This window comes from Rhincodon typus, chromosome 23 (assembly GCF_021869965.1).
Source record: "Rhincodon typus isolate 14 chromosome 23, sRhiTyp1.1, whole genome shotgun sequence".
Taxonomy (NCBI): domain Eukaryota; kingdom Metazoa; phylum Chordata; class Chondrichthyes; order Orectolobiformes; family Rhincodontidae; genus Rhincodon; species Rhincodon typus.
Window position 1 is genome coordinate 31,206,467 of NC_063354.1, and position 16,073 is coordinate 31,222,539.

Consider the following 16,073-nt stretch of genomic DNA (forward strand, 5'->3'; position numbering starts at 1 on the left):
GTTAACTCTGATTTCTCTCCACAGATGCTGCCAGACCTGCTGAGCTTTTCCAGCAACTTCTGTTTGTGAATTGTTACTAACCAGCTTGTTCACGCTCACTGTTTTATGGTTCATAGATTTGACAAAAGCCAATCATAATAAAAATTAACCAAACAAAATTCTGTAAAAGAACAATAAATGCTGCAAGGATTATAGAGATTTTCTTCACTATATTTGGCAGAACTGCAGTTACCAATGATGAGACATTAACTGTTGCCCAGACAACATTCAAAATTTTACTTCTGCCTTGAATTATTTTCCATATTAACTGTTTGTGTTGTGATCACTCCTTAGCTCTTGACAAGTCTCATTTGCAAAAGTTTAAATCTCAGTGCAACATTTCCTTCATTCCACTTTTCTTCGTTCATTTCAGAAAAATATCTACATTGAAGTGAGTGTTGGTGGCAATAAATACCCTAGCAGTGGGAAGGAATCTGAATTTTGTGGGCGTTCTCATGGATTCCAACAGTCTAATCTTTGTTTTCCGTACTTGTGTTTAAAACTTGACTTTTCGAAACAAAAATAATCATTCAACCAGAAACAAAATTTTATTCCTGGCAATTTAATAGGTTTAATTAACTGTATTTTCTATGAGGATCTGAAGAACAGTCTACTGATATCTCTCCCAAACTTCTGAGGGTAATTTTCAACAATCAGATGCCCCCAAAAATGTATGTGACCGTCCCAAGTTTCTTTGAATTGAGGTATCTATATGATTTAGATTGGTGATGTCTCATTAGTTGCAGCTTAATAGTAATCTTAACATTACTGGCACATGACAATGTAAAATAAGCAAGCTCCATTCCAGGCACTGTTTGGGATCTAACTTTAACTGGGCTCCACAAACAGACATTTGATTTAATGTGATAGCTTCTTCCTATAGGTTTTTCTTTTAAACAGATTCCATGTTTCGCTAAGGTAAGCTGATTAATGAAAGAGGGGAAGATGACATTAATTATGATTGTAATCTCTCTTAACGTTTAAAGAAAAGAAACCAAAGAACTGTAAGATGTTAGAAAAAGGGTCTGAAGGTGGGTCACTGCACTTGAAATATTAACTCTGCTTTCTTTCTACAGATGCTGCCAGGCCTGCTGAGTTTTTTCTGCAATTTAGAGACATACAGTCACACAATCATACAGTCGTAGAGATATACAGCACAGTATATCTTTGGTCAAATCCTCCATGCCAACTAGATATCCTAAATAAAGCTAGTTCCATTCTCCAGCATTTGGCCCATATCCCTCTCAATCCTTTCTATTCATATACCCATCCAGATGCCTTTTAAATTTCAGAATTTAGAATTTACTGTCACGTGTGCTTTTACAAGAAAAATACAATGAAAAGTCTTATAAGTCACCTTACCATGGCACCTGTATTATTGACAGAAGTCAAAAGTAAATTCATCAGTAGCGATAAAAAGTAAATTTAAGCCAAAAGTTCATCACAGTCCATTTAATGGCTCCTGGTTTTGGAGGAAGCTGATCAAGAGACGAAAAACAGTCGGAATGAGACCATCAATCCTTAACAAGAATGCCATGCCAAGACAAAACCAACACGCCGGGCCACTGGAAAAACTGGGCCGAAAGCCTCTGGTGAAGAAAACAGCCACCGGGACAAGATGGCCACCCTGGACAAAAAACACCACGCCGCGCCATCGAAATGCAGGGCCGAAAGCATCTGCCATCCACCCTCTGTGAAAAAGTTGCCCCTTGGGTTACTTTTAAATCTTTCCCCTCTCACCTTAAAACAATGCCCTCTGGTTTTGGACTCACCCACCCCAGGGAAAAGACCTTGCCTATTTATCCTATCCGTGGCCCTCATGATTTTACAAACCTCTAAAGTCACCCCTCAGCCTCCGATGCTCCAGGGAAAATAGCCCCAGCCTATCCCTATAACTCAAACCCTCCAACCCTGGTAACATCCTTGTGAATTTTCTGAACCCTTTCAAGTTTCACAACATCCTTCCTATAGCAGGGAGGCCAGAATTGCACACAGCATGGCATCTTCATTACTTTTAACTATTTGCCTTTTCAATTAATTTGTAGCTTAAAATCATCCAAGGTTGTTGCCATGTCTTTTAAGCAAGCTATTATTACTTACTCCTTTATGTCCTGTCTTACTGTATAGTTACTGTTCGGGGGTCTGTACCTCACTCCCACAAATGATTTGTTGCCTTTATCAGTTTTCATTTCTAGCCAAACTGTTTTCAGATCTTGATTTCTTGAACCTAAGCCATCTCATATCAGATGATCCTGGCAGCTGTGACTGCCACCGGGTACAAAGAATCTGGGTAACTTTCCTCCTTCCTGTTACATCACAGTTCAATCTCCAGCTGATGAAGTCTGATATTGCATAAACTTCAAAAACTTGCCACAGATGTATTTGCTCTGGACCAAACTGGCATCCAGAAACTCCCACATACTGCAGTTGGGATACATTACCTTTCCTGCTATCCTAACTGTGATTAAAGGAACTAATTATTTCTTGTAATTACTTTATTTTTCATTTTTAATGACATATTTTATTAATCTTGCCACCAGCTGCTATATTTAGGAATTTGAATAAACCTTAATCACTTACCAGATACTCACCAACTAGTCAGATTCTTCTCCTATAGCAGATTAAGAATCAATTCTTGAAAGCTGAGAAAGGTTAGGCAAAAGTTACAGAACTCCTCTTCTTCTCCTCCTCCTCTTCCCCTCTTCCCCTCTTCCCCTCTTCCCCTCTTTCCCTCTTTCCCTCTTTCCCTCTTCCACTTCACTCGCCAAATCACCAACTCCAGCACATCAATTTAAGTCCCACTCAAATGCTAAATTGCACTAAGATGGCTAATTTAATATGCTCCTAATGCTGAAGGCTGATTTAACTACTTAATGAGGATCAAGTATCAGCTGGTTCTTAGTTAAGCTGCACTTACACTAGAGCCTTGCTTAATGCTGGCAAATACAGACTTTAAACCTTAATGCTAACTACAAACAAGATTTGTACAAAATACAAAATTAGACTTCCTAATTCAACAATTGCAAGTGCTCAGTCCCAGCACCTCGCCATTTAATAACTCCCCAGTGCCCCTGTTCCCTCACAACCCCATTGAATCCCCTAATCTGACAACTGTTCCCAATCCTGGCCCACCTACCAATTTGTCTGCCAACCCACTGGCCATTATACCCACCTAGCACCCTGCCTACCTGGCATCCTACTTCCTTACCCACTTAGCACACCACACTGAGACACTAACAAAATGAAAAGCAGTTTAAACGTTCTAATGCTTTTTCATAAGGTGTTGTAAAATGTGGCATGACTTGGTTCTCTGATAGCCAGCCCTGCCAGCGAGGACTTCAATTTAAACTGTGCCCCACTTTTCTGATGAGACCCATATCAAAAATTCTAGTCAGAAATTCAGAGCCACATCAGAGTGAAAGAAGCTAACAACAGCAGTAGGAATCCAATGTAATGCTGTTCCCTAAAGATTCAGCCCATTTTTAACTCAGTTTAACTTGCTTCAATACTGTAAAAATGAAGAACTATTGATGGCATTTGCTTCTTTAGAGCACATTTGGCTTTGAATCAAATCACAATCGAGCTTTTAAAAGCACAATAGTAAAACTACACCCAGCTGAAGTTTATAAAGAAAATACATTATGGAAATAGAAAATTCGACACGTTTTGTCAGAGGTCCTGTATCCAAAGACAATCACATCAAAATGCTTCAGAGGCAGATATGGGCAGAAAACAGGCTGCAATTGCGTCAGCAGATTCAGCTGCCCCTGGCTTCAACAACAGAAAGGCAGAAGCCCAAGCCCTGAATATGATCTGTAAATTACATACAAACACACAGATGAACACATGAACGAGGAGCAGAAGAGCAGGCCATTGAGTCCAAAGAGCACACTGCATCATTCAATAAGATCATGGGTGGATTACTGAAAGCAAATTTATTGAAATGAAAACACAACCAAACAAATAAAGCCATTAGGCAATTGTTTTAAATTATGGCTTTATTGAAGTAGTAATGTACATGAATAAGCAGTGTTCCTGAGGTTTGACCACACACAGTAATTATTACTGGCAGCCTTGGTGAAGGATTTGTGTGGGGAATATGAAATGTTCTGTCTGCCAGGATAAATTCCAGGAACAGAAATATGTTAATATTGACATATTAAATTGTAACTCATGTGGAGAAAGCTTCGCAATGTCCACTGAAATAACTCCACAGGAACCAGTATCCCACCACCAAGTCATCCTTTATTTACATCACTATATCCATTCTCCTCTGAGTCCGAGGAGACAGGCCAGTTCTTTTTTATTATAGCTCCTCCTGGGATGTCTGAGCACTCGGTTAGGTTCTTCCAACCCTGCCTCGGATACGGGCAGTATGTAATGCACAGTAGCTCACCTCTTGCACCCAGAGCGTCTCAGAAAATCATTCTCTTCTTCAGGTGACAAAGTCATCAAGGCAGCAACATCCCCCAAGTCCATCTCAGATTCTGAGGTCTCTTCAACACTTGATGAAGAGGGAGAGGGTTCCGCCAGCCTTTCCAATAAAGGGTTATGAGGAGCCAGGCATATTTTGCTCCTGACTGGTTTGCAAGTTTGTAGCTTTTATAAGGTCCATGTACTTGTTCAGGACCATTGCACCTACCCAAACTTTATCGATTACTGAACCTGACTTTGCATTGACCATGCCTCTTACCCATGCAGGGACTTTCCCATGGTTCCTACACCAAATTTCGTTCCCCCGAAATAACCTGTCTCTCTTGCTTACCGGAGTCTAGTGTCCGGCATTGGCGTTTCTGTGCCGTTTCACCCTTCCACCTCTCCCCCAGGTCCAGGAAGATCAGATTTAATCTTGTGTCGAGTCTTCTCCCAATTAGCAAATCTGCACAGCTATCCTAGTAGTTGCAAAAGGTATGGTCCCACAATCAGACAGAAACTGGGACAGTTTGGTATCTAGTGAAGTTGTAGGCTGTTTCTTTAGGCCTGCCTTCAGCGTTTGCCTTCAATTTGCTCCTTCAAAGTTTGCTCTGCTCTTTCTGCCAGACCATTGGATGATGGACGGTATGGAGCTGTCCCTATGTGTCAAATGCCATTCAACTTTAGGACATATTCAAATTCCCTGCGGGCAAATGATGTGACCAACATTTGCAGGACCCTGTGTATTGCAAAAGATGCATGCAGATTTTCTATCATCGTCCCAGTGTTTGACAAATGAACTTGAGATACACATCAAGCCACTTTGAGTGGGCATCCACAATGACTAAGAACATTGAGCCCATGAAAGGACCTGCATAGTCAACATGTAACTGAGTCCAGAGTTTACCCGGCCATTTACATGGATATGGGGAAGCTGCTGGCAGTAATTTTTGTACTTGTTGGCACTCTGGGCTCTGCCTCACCAATGTCACTATGTCTGCATCTAATCCTGGCCACCAGACATAACTTGTCACCAAGATCTTCATTTTGGAAACCCTTGGATGACCCTGGTAGAGTTCAGCCAGTATCTGGTGGTGACCTTTGCTCAGAACAATCACTCTTGTTCCCCATAATATGCCATCCTGTACTGTGATCTATTCTCTCAGGTCCAAAAAGTTTTCAATTCTGGTTGTGATGGCCCTTTGTTTTCCCCCCATCAGCACCATCTGTTTCAGTTTTTTTCAGGACTGGATCTTTCTGTGTCCAACATCTGATATTATCATGAAGTGCTTTGAGAGGCTGGTCATGGCCCACACCAACTCCAGTCTCCCAACCTGCCTCACTCCCCTACAGTTTGCCTACTGACATACCCCTAGCTCTGCACTCATCCCTGGAAAATCTGGACAATGAAGACACCTACATCAGACTCCTGCTCATTGACTACAGCTCCACCTTCAACATCATTATCTCCTCCAGACTAATCTCAAAACTGTGTGACCTTGGTCTCGGCTCTGCCCTCTGCAACTGGATCCTCAGTTTTCTGACCCATAGGCCACAACCAGTGAGGATAGGCAAATGCACCTCCTCCACAATAACACTCAACAATAGAGACCCCCAAGGATGTGTCCTCAGCCCCCTGCTGTACTCCCTGTACACCTACAGCTGTGTTTCCAAATTCCGAATGAATGCCACCTACAAGTTCGTTGATGACACCACCAAAGTGGGATGGATATTTAACAACGACGAGTCAGAGGGCTTGGTGACATGGTACAATGAAAACAATCTGTCTCTCAATATCGGCAAAACTAAAGAACTGATCATCGACTTCAGAAAGAAAGGAGGAGAACACGCCCCCATCGACATCAACGGAACTGAGGTTGAGAGGGTGAACAGCATCAAGTTCCTCAGAGTGAGAAGGCACAACAACACTTCTTCTTCCTCAGGCAGCTCAGGAAATTTGGCATGTCCATAAGGTCCCTCACCAACTTCTACAGATGCACCATAGAAAGCAAACTGTCCGGGTGCATAACAGCTTGTTATGGCAACTGCTCTGCCCAGGACTGTAAGAAACCTAGAGAAGGTTGTATGCACAGCCCATACCATCACAGAAGCCAACCTTCCATCCATGGACTCTATTTACACAGCTCGCTGCTGCAGAAAAGCAGCCAACATCATCAAAGACCCATCACACCCCGGTAATGATCTCCTACAACCTCTTCCATCAGGCAGAAGATACAGAAGCCTGAACACATACATGAGCAGGTTCAGGAACAGCTTCTTTCCGGCCGTTATCAGACTGTTGAATGGACTCTAGCCTCAAATTATGTAACGTGCAATGTAACCTGTATGTCTCTAAGTCTTTTTGATCTGTACATCCTCTGCCTGTACAACTCGTAAACAAAAGTTTTCGCTGTATTTCGGTACAATAAAATCAATCAATCAATCAATCACCATCTGTGACTGCAAGTGTGTCCAGAAAATTTAAAACCATCATGGATTCTTCCAATGGTGGTACTGACCATGGTGAATCTGCCAGCGGTAGGTGGCTCAATGCATCTGCATTTGCTACTTGGCCTTCTGGATGGTGTTCCAACTTGTAACTATTAGCACCTAGTATTAGAGCTCACTACTGAATTTAGCCTGAAGCTATTGGCAGCACCGCCTTGTCCTCTAAATAGAACTAGCAGGAGTATGTGGTCCTTAATTATTGCAAATTTGCATCCATGAAAGTACTGGTGGAACTTGCTGACTCCAAATATGACAGCCAAACCTTCCATCTCACTCTGGATGTTTTTACGCTCTGCATTAGCCAAAGTCCTGGATGCATGCTCAATTGGGCGTTCCTCTCTATTGGGCCATCCATAAGCTAACACTACCCCAATGCCGAAAGGCAGGCATCACATTGTCAATACCAGATCTTTCTTGGGATCAAAGTGTTCCAACACCTTGGAAGATGATAACTGTTTCTTTGCTTCCCTGAAAGCGATGGCTTGGCTATGTGGTCATTTCCAAGGCTGACCCTTTTTTAGGAGTTGATGCAAAGGTGTCAGGGTGGAGGCCAGATTATGTATGAACTTTCTGTAATAATTCACCAACCCAAGGAAAGACTTATGCTCTGGAACAGACATGGGAACCAGGACAGCTTTGATTGCCCTCACTTTATCTTGCAATGGGTGTAACCTGGTCTTGTTGACTCTGTGGCCCAAATAGGTCACTTGGGGTGCCTGCAACACACATTTTTACCATCTAAGGCAAATGTGCACCTGGGAGAAATGTCTAAGGATTATGACCAAGTTCTCTGAGTGCCTCTTTTTGGTCTTCCCTGTTACTAGCATGACATCTAAGTAAATGGCAACCGGGGGTAGACCTTGTAAAATGTTCTTCATCGTCTGCTGAAAAATTGCACAGTCTGACAATATCCCAAGTGGCAGTCTCATATATTGGTACAAAGCCTTATGGGTATTAATTGTAGCATACCTCTGGGAATCCTCATCTAACAGCATTTGCAAGTACAACGGTTTACCGTTTGTTTAAAATCCCCAACAAAGGTGAACTGACCTGTTGGGCTTCACAATCAATACAATTGGTGCTGCCCATTTTGCAAACTGGACTGGTTTGGTGATTCCCTCGCTTTCCAGCCTCCTGATTTTTGCCTCTGTTTTTACCTGCAAGGCAAATGACACTGGGGTGGGCCTTGCAGAACCATAGAATTGCTTCCTGGTCAGCATGCAAGATGGCCTTGGCTCCATTGATAGTCCCTCGATTTTCCTGAAAAACGTTTGGGTATTTAATTAGGACTTCACTCAGGCATCCATTTTCTAATCAAAAAATGTTGAGCCTATCTAAACCAATTCTCAACCAATTCTACCCCATCAAGCTTGGGCACCAGCCTTTTACTACAATCAGTGGTAACTGAACCAACTGCTTCTCATAAGAGACTGGAACTGAAGTTGTACCCTTAATCTGTAAAGGTTCCCCAGTATAGGTTCTCTGTCTAGCTGTTAGTCTAACTCAGACTTGTGTAAACTTAAGGGCAGGGTTCTCAAGTGAATTTTGTTGAAGACTGGTTCTATGATCACTGAAACAGCTGTGCCAGTATCGACTTCCATTAGAACCGTGTCACCACTTAATAAGACATTTATTTTGATTGGTTCTGACTTGGATGTTGCTAAGCAATTTAACTGTTCCAGTGGACTTTCCAAAGTGTGGATTCATGGATACCGGCCTATGAGTTCTCTTACTCAATTTAGGTCTCTTAAGATTCTTTTGCTCTCTCAAGTCTGCATATCAGCAGCAACTTAATGGCTTTTTGGCCTGGATCCTGAAGAAAATTTCAACCATTTGGCCAAGGCTTGGTTTTGTTTTGTGGTTTTGCTGTGCGCTGACCTAGAATCCTTCCGTTCAAGATATTTCCTGAGTGAAGCAATGCAATTGCCTTCATGCAAGTGGTGTTCCCCAAGCGCAGTCAGACTAGTGAGGGTGTCCACTTCCATCAGGACACCTTGCAACTCATATGCTCCACTTGCTGCATTTTCCAATGTTAAAGTCAGTTGTAGTGCCTGTCTGAAGTCCAGCTGGGTTTCAGCTGGTAGGCGCTTTTGCAGGGTTACATCATCAAGCTCATGTACCAAATGGTCTCTCAGCATCTCACTAAGGGTGAAACTAACGTCACATCTCTCTACCTGTCATCTAAACCTAGTCAACAATTCCAATACAGATTCCCTTGGTTCTCAAATTGCCAGTTAAAAATGTTTGCAACTCATAGTTAGAAGAGGCTTGGATTTGTAATATTCCTTAAATAAATCCGTCAACTCTTGAAAGGTTTTAGTATCTGGTGTTCCAGAGAAAGTTAGTCTCCTAATAAACAAAAAAGCTGCAGGTCCACAAGCAGTCAGGAGAATTACTTGTTGCTCTTTATCTATCCCAATGTCATTTGCTATGAAAAAATAACATATTCTTTCCACATATTGGGCCCAGTCTTCGGTGGCAGAATTGAACGAGTCAAGCTTCCCAAATAATGGTATAGTGCTAGATATGTTTACCCCAAATGAAAGACGACTGTTTTCAGGAGTGTGCTATGCTCTTGTTGACACCGAAATAACTCCACAGAGGTCAGTATCCTGTCACCAAGTCACCCTTTATTTTCATGTGGAAAGTCCTTCACACTGATCCAGCTCCTTTAGAACTAGCACTCAGAGGAAACAAGATGTCTGACAGTCTCATTTTTATCTGTCAGCCAGGACTCCCTGATTGGACCAGATTAACAGCCCCAATTAGGGAACTGATATTCTCTGAGATCCGCCTGGCTGGCCTCGTTACAATTACTACATCCACTTTACCATATTCCTTCAGTGAAACACTTAAGTTTCAAATAAAATATGTTAAAATCAGAAGTTTGTCTTTTTGATATCTATCTGATTCACAATACACTCGGGGAGACACAGAGTGAGTGATTTATTTCAACTTTTCTGCAGAACATGAACAAAAAGCATTGTTCAGTCCATTGTGCTGAAGTCAATTCTCAAACGTCATTGGTGGTTTATTTCTAAGTCTGACAATTATCATACCTATGCTTTTGCTTTCTATTGCAAAACTGTTTCAGTTACACCACCCTGAAAACTTGGCATACTATGTACAAATTAAATTGCCAGTTCCCAGGTAAATACAGGCACAATCTAATAATCAGATTTACTCATTTGCACTGGCTTGAATGGCATTACTGAGTCACCATCCATTGAGCAATTTCTGATGTCAGTTTGTTTAACTACTTTGATGGAATAACTTGAACAACTCAGGGATTCATATTCCGTTACTGATGCAATATTCCATCTCTTGTTAAAAAAAAAACATAGTGCAGTATACAGTAGTTCTAATATTTGCCAATTTGTCTGTTCACTGCAAATAAATAAAAAGAGCTGCTGGCTTGGAAATGGACAGGAAGTTTTGCAGCTAGAATCACAGTTAAGCCAATAAGAGTACTCTAAATGAATTGTATCAACATGTCAATGTTGGTAGATGTAATTTGTCTTGCAGACTTAGGCATTGCACAAATTTTGCTTGGAAAAAGCTTTTGTGAGCTTCCTCAATGTATTTGATTACTTGGTTATGGTGTAGCTTTACTTGAGGAGGGCTAGCTTCAGTGATTGGCATGGATTTGTCAGACAACGTGGAAAATATATCCTTTTGCTTGAAGGCAAGGCCCAGTTGGTTAAAAAGTAATTGGCAAATGGCCAGCAGTGCAGATAGTGTCCCTCTCAATCTCTGAGGCATCAATCAATGTTTAATCCAAAGCTTAACACATGACAAAAATTTTAAAAATATATAGGGAAGAAGGGAGTTGCGATTTCTCTGGCAGCGTGTTACAGTTCATCAAATATTCGTGTAAGAGGGGAACTTGCAAAACCTTTTTAATGGTTACACTGCTTGCAAACACTTGTAATTCAATTTGAAAAGTGAATAATGACTGCAGCTTGTATCTGAGGTCAATAAGTTGCAGTCAGTATCTCCAAATGATGTACCTATGAAGCTTATATTGGGACTCAAAAACTAAAACAAAAGTAAAATAAAGGCTCTGCTTACAAATGTTTTTGCTTAGAATCCCTTCATTTCAGCAGGAAAAAAAAGGAAATAAGAACAGGGTGAGCAGGCTTTAATTTTGAATAACTGGCAGGCAGACAAACCATCCATTGGTGATTCAATTAAAAACAGGCAGTTTTGGATAGAAACATAATTGCAAAAGTAATTTTAATCAGGCACAAATATCTTAAGACCATAAGACCATAAGACATAGGAGCAGAAATTAGGCCATTCGGCCCATCGGGTCTGCTCCGCCATTCTATCATGGCTGATAAGTTCCTCAACCCCATTCTCCTGCTTTCTCCCCGTAACCCTTGATCCCCTTGATAATCAAGAACGTATCTATCTCAGTCTTAAATGTACTCAATGACCAGGCCTCCACAGCCTTTTGTGGGACTGAATTCCATAGATTCACCACTCTCTGACTGAAGAAGTTTCTCCTTATCTTCATTCTAAAGGGTCTTCCCTTTACTCTAAGGCTGTGCCTGCGGGTCCTAGTCTCTCCTACCAATGGAAACATCTTCCCAACATCCACACTGTCCAGGCCATTCAGTATTCTGTAAGTTTCAATTAGATTCACCCCTCATCCTTCTAAACTCCAACAAAGATAGTCCCAGAGTTCTCAAACGTTCCTCATATGTTAAGCTTTTCGTTCCTGGGACCATTCTCGTGAATCTCCACTGAACTTGCCCCACGGCCAGTATATCCTTCCTGAGATATGGGGTCCAAAACTGCACACAATACTCCAAATGTGGCCTGATCAGAGCCTTATAAAGCCTCAGTAGTACATCCCTGCTTTTATATTCAAGTCCTCTCAAAATAAATGCCAAAATTGCATTTGCCTTCCTGACTACTGACTCAACCTGCAAGTTTACCTTGAGAGAATCCTGGTCTAGAATTCCTAAGTCCCTTTGCACTTCAGACTTCCCCACTTAGAAAATAGTCCATGCTTTTATTCTTCCTACCAAAGTGCATGACCTCACACTTTCCCACGTTGTACTCCATCTGCCACTTCTTTGCCCACTCTCCTAACCTGTCCAAATCCTTCTGCAGCCTCCCCACCTCCTCAATACTACCTTTCCCTCTACCTATCTTTGTACCGTCTGCAAAATTAGCCAGAATGCCCACAGTTCCTTCATCTAGATCATTAATGTATAAAGTGAAAAGTTGTGATCATACCTCATCACTTGTCTTCGCTATCTAAGGCATTGGTTACCATTAGTAAGCAGTTACTTTTCTTTTGGTCAGTTGGGTGTCTAATACAACAGTCGCTAAATCTAACTCCTGAGCAACCTGCCTTTGGAGAATTTCTGCTTGCTGAGCACACAGTACGCACTCTATCAGTACATGAGCATACTCCATTCACCTCAGTCCGGTGCACTTAATCGCATTTTTGCTGCTCCAAGATATTGAGACACCCCGACTCTGAGAGGTCATGTCCTGAAAGTTAAATAGCTAAAAAAAATGCAGTTATCTGGAGTTAACTGAGAAGAATTCCAGCTCTCAGTTACTGGTCTCTCTTTTCAAGTTCAGTGAGTGATCAAGGTTAGCTGATCAATCATCAACAGAAGCCTGGATTACTAGGGATCTCGTAGGTTCAGCCAGTGGAGTAGTGGATTCTATCCACAAGTTTATATAGATCCATTCTTTCATCTCAGACACATCAAAACTGCCCATGCAGGAGAAGAATCACCAGTTGGTAGTCATATATGGCTGAGGGACAGTAAATGATGAAAATGTCACCTAAGTAGCATGGCAAAAAAACATGACTTGCTGTTACATGTGGAACTACATCACTGCCTTCCTGCATGGTACAGAATGGGCATCATACCTCATCACAATGCTGTTCAGTAATTGACAATGGAGAGTTATTACAGCTATCACACACCCCTCTGTCAGTCATGGTCCACAGTGAGCCCCAGATATTAAAAACACTGTTCTCAACTTAGCTTTTGGAGAACAATGTCCAGGAACTGCTATCCCAGGTTTCAGTGTTCTCACCACCTATGGTATTGCCAGCTGCTCTGAGTATGATGGAGGACCTCCATGGAATAAAGGAGGCATGGTTAATAAGTTTGCACATGACACCAAAATTGGTGGCAGAGTGGACAGTGAAGAAAGTTACCTAGGAGTACAAAAAAGTCTTGATCAACTGGGCTAGTGGGCCAAGGAATGGCAGATGGAGCATAATGCAGATAAATATGATGTGTTGGATTTTGGTAAGACGAACCAGAGCAGGACTTATGCAGTTAATGGTAGGGCCCTGAGTAGTGTTGTCAAACAGAGAGGCGTAACTGTGCAGCTACATCGTTCCTTGAAAGTGGGATCACAGGTAGACAGGGTGGTGAGGAGGCATTTGGCCTGCTTGCTTTCATCATAAGAGCATCGATACAGGAATTGGAATGTCATGTTACAGTTGTACAGGCATTGGTAAGGCCATATTTGGAGTACTGTATACAATTCTGGTCACCCTGCTACAGGAAGGGAGTTATTAAACTGGAAAGGGTGCAAGAACGATTTACAAGAACGATACCGAGACTGGAAGGTTTGAGTTATAAGGAGAGGCTGGATAGGCTGAGACTTATTTCCCTGGAGTGTTGGAGGCTGGGCAGTGATCTTATAGAAGTTTATCAAACCATGAGGGGCGCAGATAAGGTGAATAGCCAAAGTCTTTTTCCCAGGGTAGGGGAGTTCAAAACTAGATGGTATAGGTTTAAGGTGAGAGGGGAAAGATTTAAAAAGGACCTGAGGGGCAACTATTTCACACAGAGGGTGGGGCATATATGGAAATAAGCTGCCTGAGGAACTGGTAGAGGCAGGTACAATTACAACATTTAAAAGACATTTGGACAGGTACATGGATAAGAAAGGTTTAGGGGGATATGGGCTTAATGCAGACAAATGAGACAAATTCAGGTTAGGAAGCATTGTCGGCATGGTCAAGTTGGATCGAAGGCCCTGGTTCTGTGCTGCATATCTCTATGACTCTATGACTCACTGAGCAGCAACCAATGGGATGCTCTGGATGTCTAATTCCATTATACATTCCAGTCTTGCTCACCATCCATTTCTGAAGCAGAGAAATAAATATGAGTGAGAATTAGTAGCTTTTCTATGGTCGAGGTGAATATACAGCAATAAGGCACAACAACACATGAGCCTTCCATATATGAATCTTCAGAGAACAATTTTTACCAACCGTTGTTCCAAGTTTTATTGTCATTTCCTTGTAGACAGATATCATTATAAAGTTACAAACTTCCTTGGCAGTTTCCATTGTAACTTTGTTCGAGGATGTTTCTGATGTGACAAAGTTTACACCAAAATATAACTGCAAGGAACGAGGTTTTTGTTTACAAGAAATGAACATAGACATAAGATATAGTTGGTTGATCGCAGTTATACATCGTACAATTGATTTCATTATATCTCAGAGAGTGAGTGTGTAAAAATCCTTGTTCCTGTTCCAGCTCCTGTTCACAAGCTAGCATTTCCTATTCACTATGAACCCCACGCGAGGGTAAGATTGTGTTGAGCCTGAAATCAAGCATGGTCTCACCGTGGTGTTCGATCATTCAGTTGGAACAGAATGAATAGTCACCATTGAGGATTGCAACTGACCATGGAATTGTTCCCTACCCATGTCCATTACGTGTTGAGGAAAAACCAGAAAAATAGTCTGCAAGTTGTCGAAGTCAGCATAAATATTGAAACAACTTAAAGTATAAAGATCACAAATAAAACCTTGGTTTCTTCCCTTTGACAATACTGCAATTGCTTGATAAAAGATTGAGCATTAGTGTAATGTTACCATGTGAGTTAGTCTCAAATTGCTCTCTCCACTGTTTTAATGGAGGCCTCAACTGGCTCAGGTTAAATGAGACCTATTGTTTCCATTAGCAGAAAGAGAAATTTAAAATGAACAATAAATTCAGTTTTTGTATAATAATGCTTCTCACAGTAAATTACAGGATTCTTACTGGAAAACCACACTGTTTTGGATCCTGGAGATTGTATATGCTCAATTGAATCTAAACCAATATTTTACAGAAATGGTTCATGAGCACATATGTTGGGTTAGTAAGTGTGCTTTTTGCCAGATGTTGGATCAACATCAAGACTGCAGTGAACTTAATTCCTCTGAAGTTATTTTGTCACATTTTTTTGTACTGTGTGTGGAGTTTTTTTTAATTTATTAAGATAGGTAGTTTGAAAGAAAGCACGTCTAATTCAGGGTTGCTTGTGTTAGATACCAAATAAAGCTTCTTCTATGCTGTAAGAATAATTAATTCCTAACCATTGTACAAATGTATCGTTTTCCCACCCCAGTCACCCTTGCAACTTCTTGGAGTGAATCTGCTGATTTAGTATTTTGAACTGATTTTATTGAGACTGTTCGAATCTCCCACAGGATCCTTACATTTATTGGAGTGGGAGAAAGAAAGAGAGAGAGTGCAATTCTTCATCCTATTGCTCTGGCACCGATTCAAACCATGATCCCAGAGGTAAACTGTTTGCCTTTCACCGACTTTGCCATGTGTTATTTCTACATGTTTACAATGAATCTTTCTTAATCAAGTAATACTCGTTAAGATACACTTTGCTCTATCTCATTTTACATTATACCTGCAGTCAGATTGTTAACTCTACCTTGGCTTATTCATTAGTACAACTGATCAGGATTTCTCCAATAAGTAAAGACTATCAAGATGCTGGGGCATGATTCATATATTCGACTGGATGCAAATGTGTTAGAGTTCCAACGTTCTCGTCTGAAATGCTTGAGGAATCAAAGGTCGGCTTTTATAAATTCAACGGTTGCAGCTCGAATCTATGACAACAAGTTGATTTTATGACTTGTATTGGTGTTGACTTGGGGCAGGGTTTTCTGGAGCTGGGTTTGCTCAGTGAGACCAAGCAGGCAGTGCAATGTGCTTACAGAGCAGAATCAGTTGAATTTCAGCCACACTCGTGCAAAATCCAGAGGTCAGCCGACAGCTGGCTATACTGAACCTCAGCAGAATGATTGATGGGATTTATCTGCC

At 41.4% G+C, this 16,073-nt stretch overlaps 1 long non-coding RNA gene across 1 annotated transcript in view; it reads left to right on the top strand.

Annotated features, from left to right (window-relative positions):
- The window catches only part of LOC125485845, a 32,192-nt gene extending 16,659 nt beyond the window's left edge, over positions 1–15,533 (top strand). The window contains exon 3 of the long non-coding RNA XR_007264546.1: positions 15,440–15,533. This is a non-coding gene — a long non-coding RNA (uncharacterized LOC125485845). The remainder of the gene's footprint in view (positions 1–15,439) is intronic.
- The last annotated feature ends 540 nt before the right edge of the window (positions 15,534–16,073 follow it).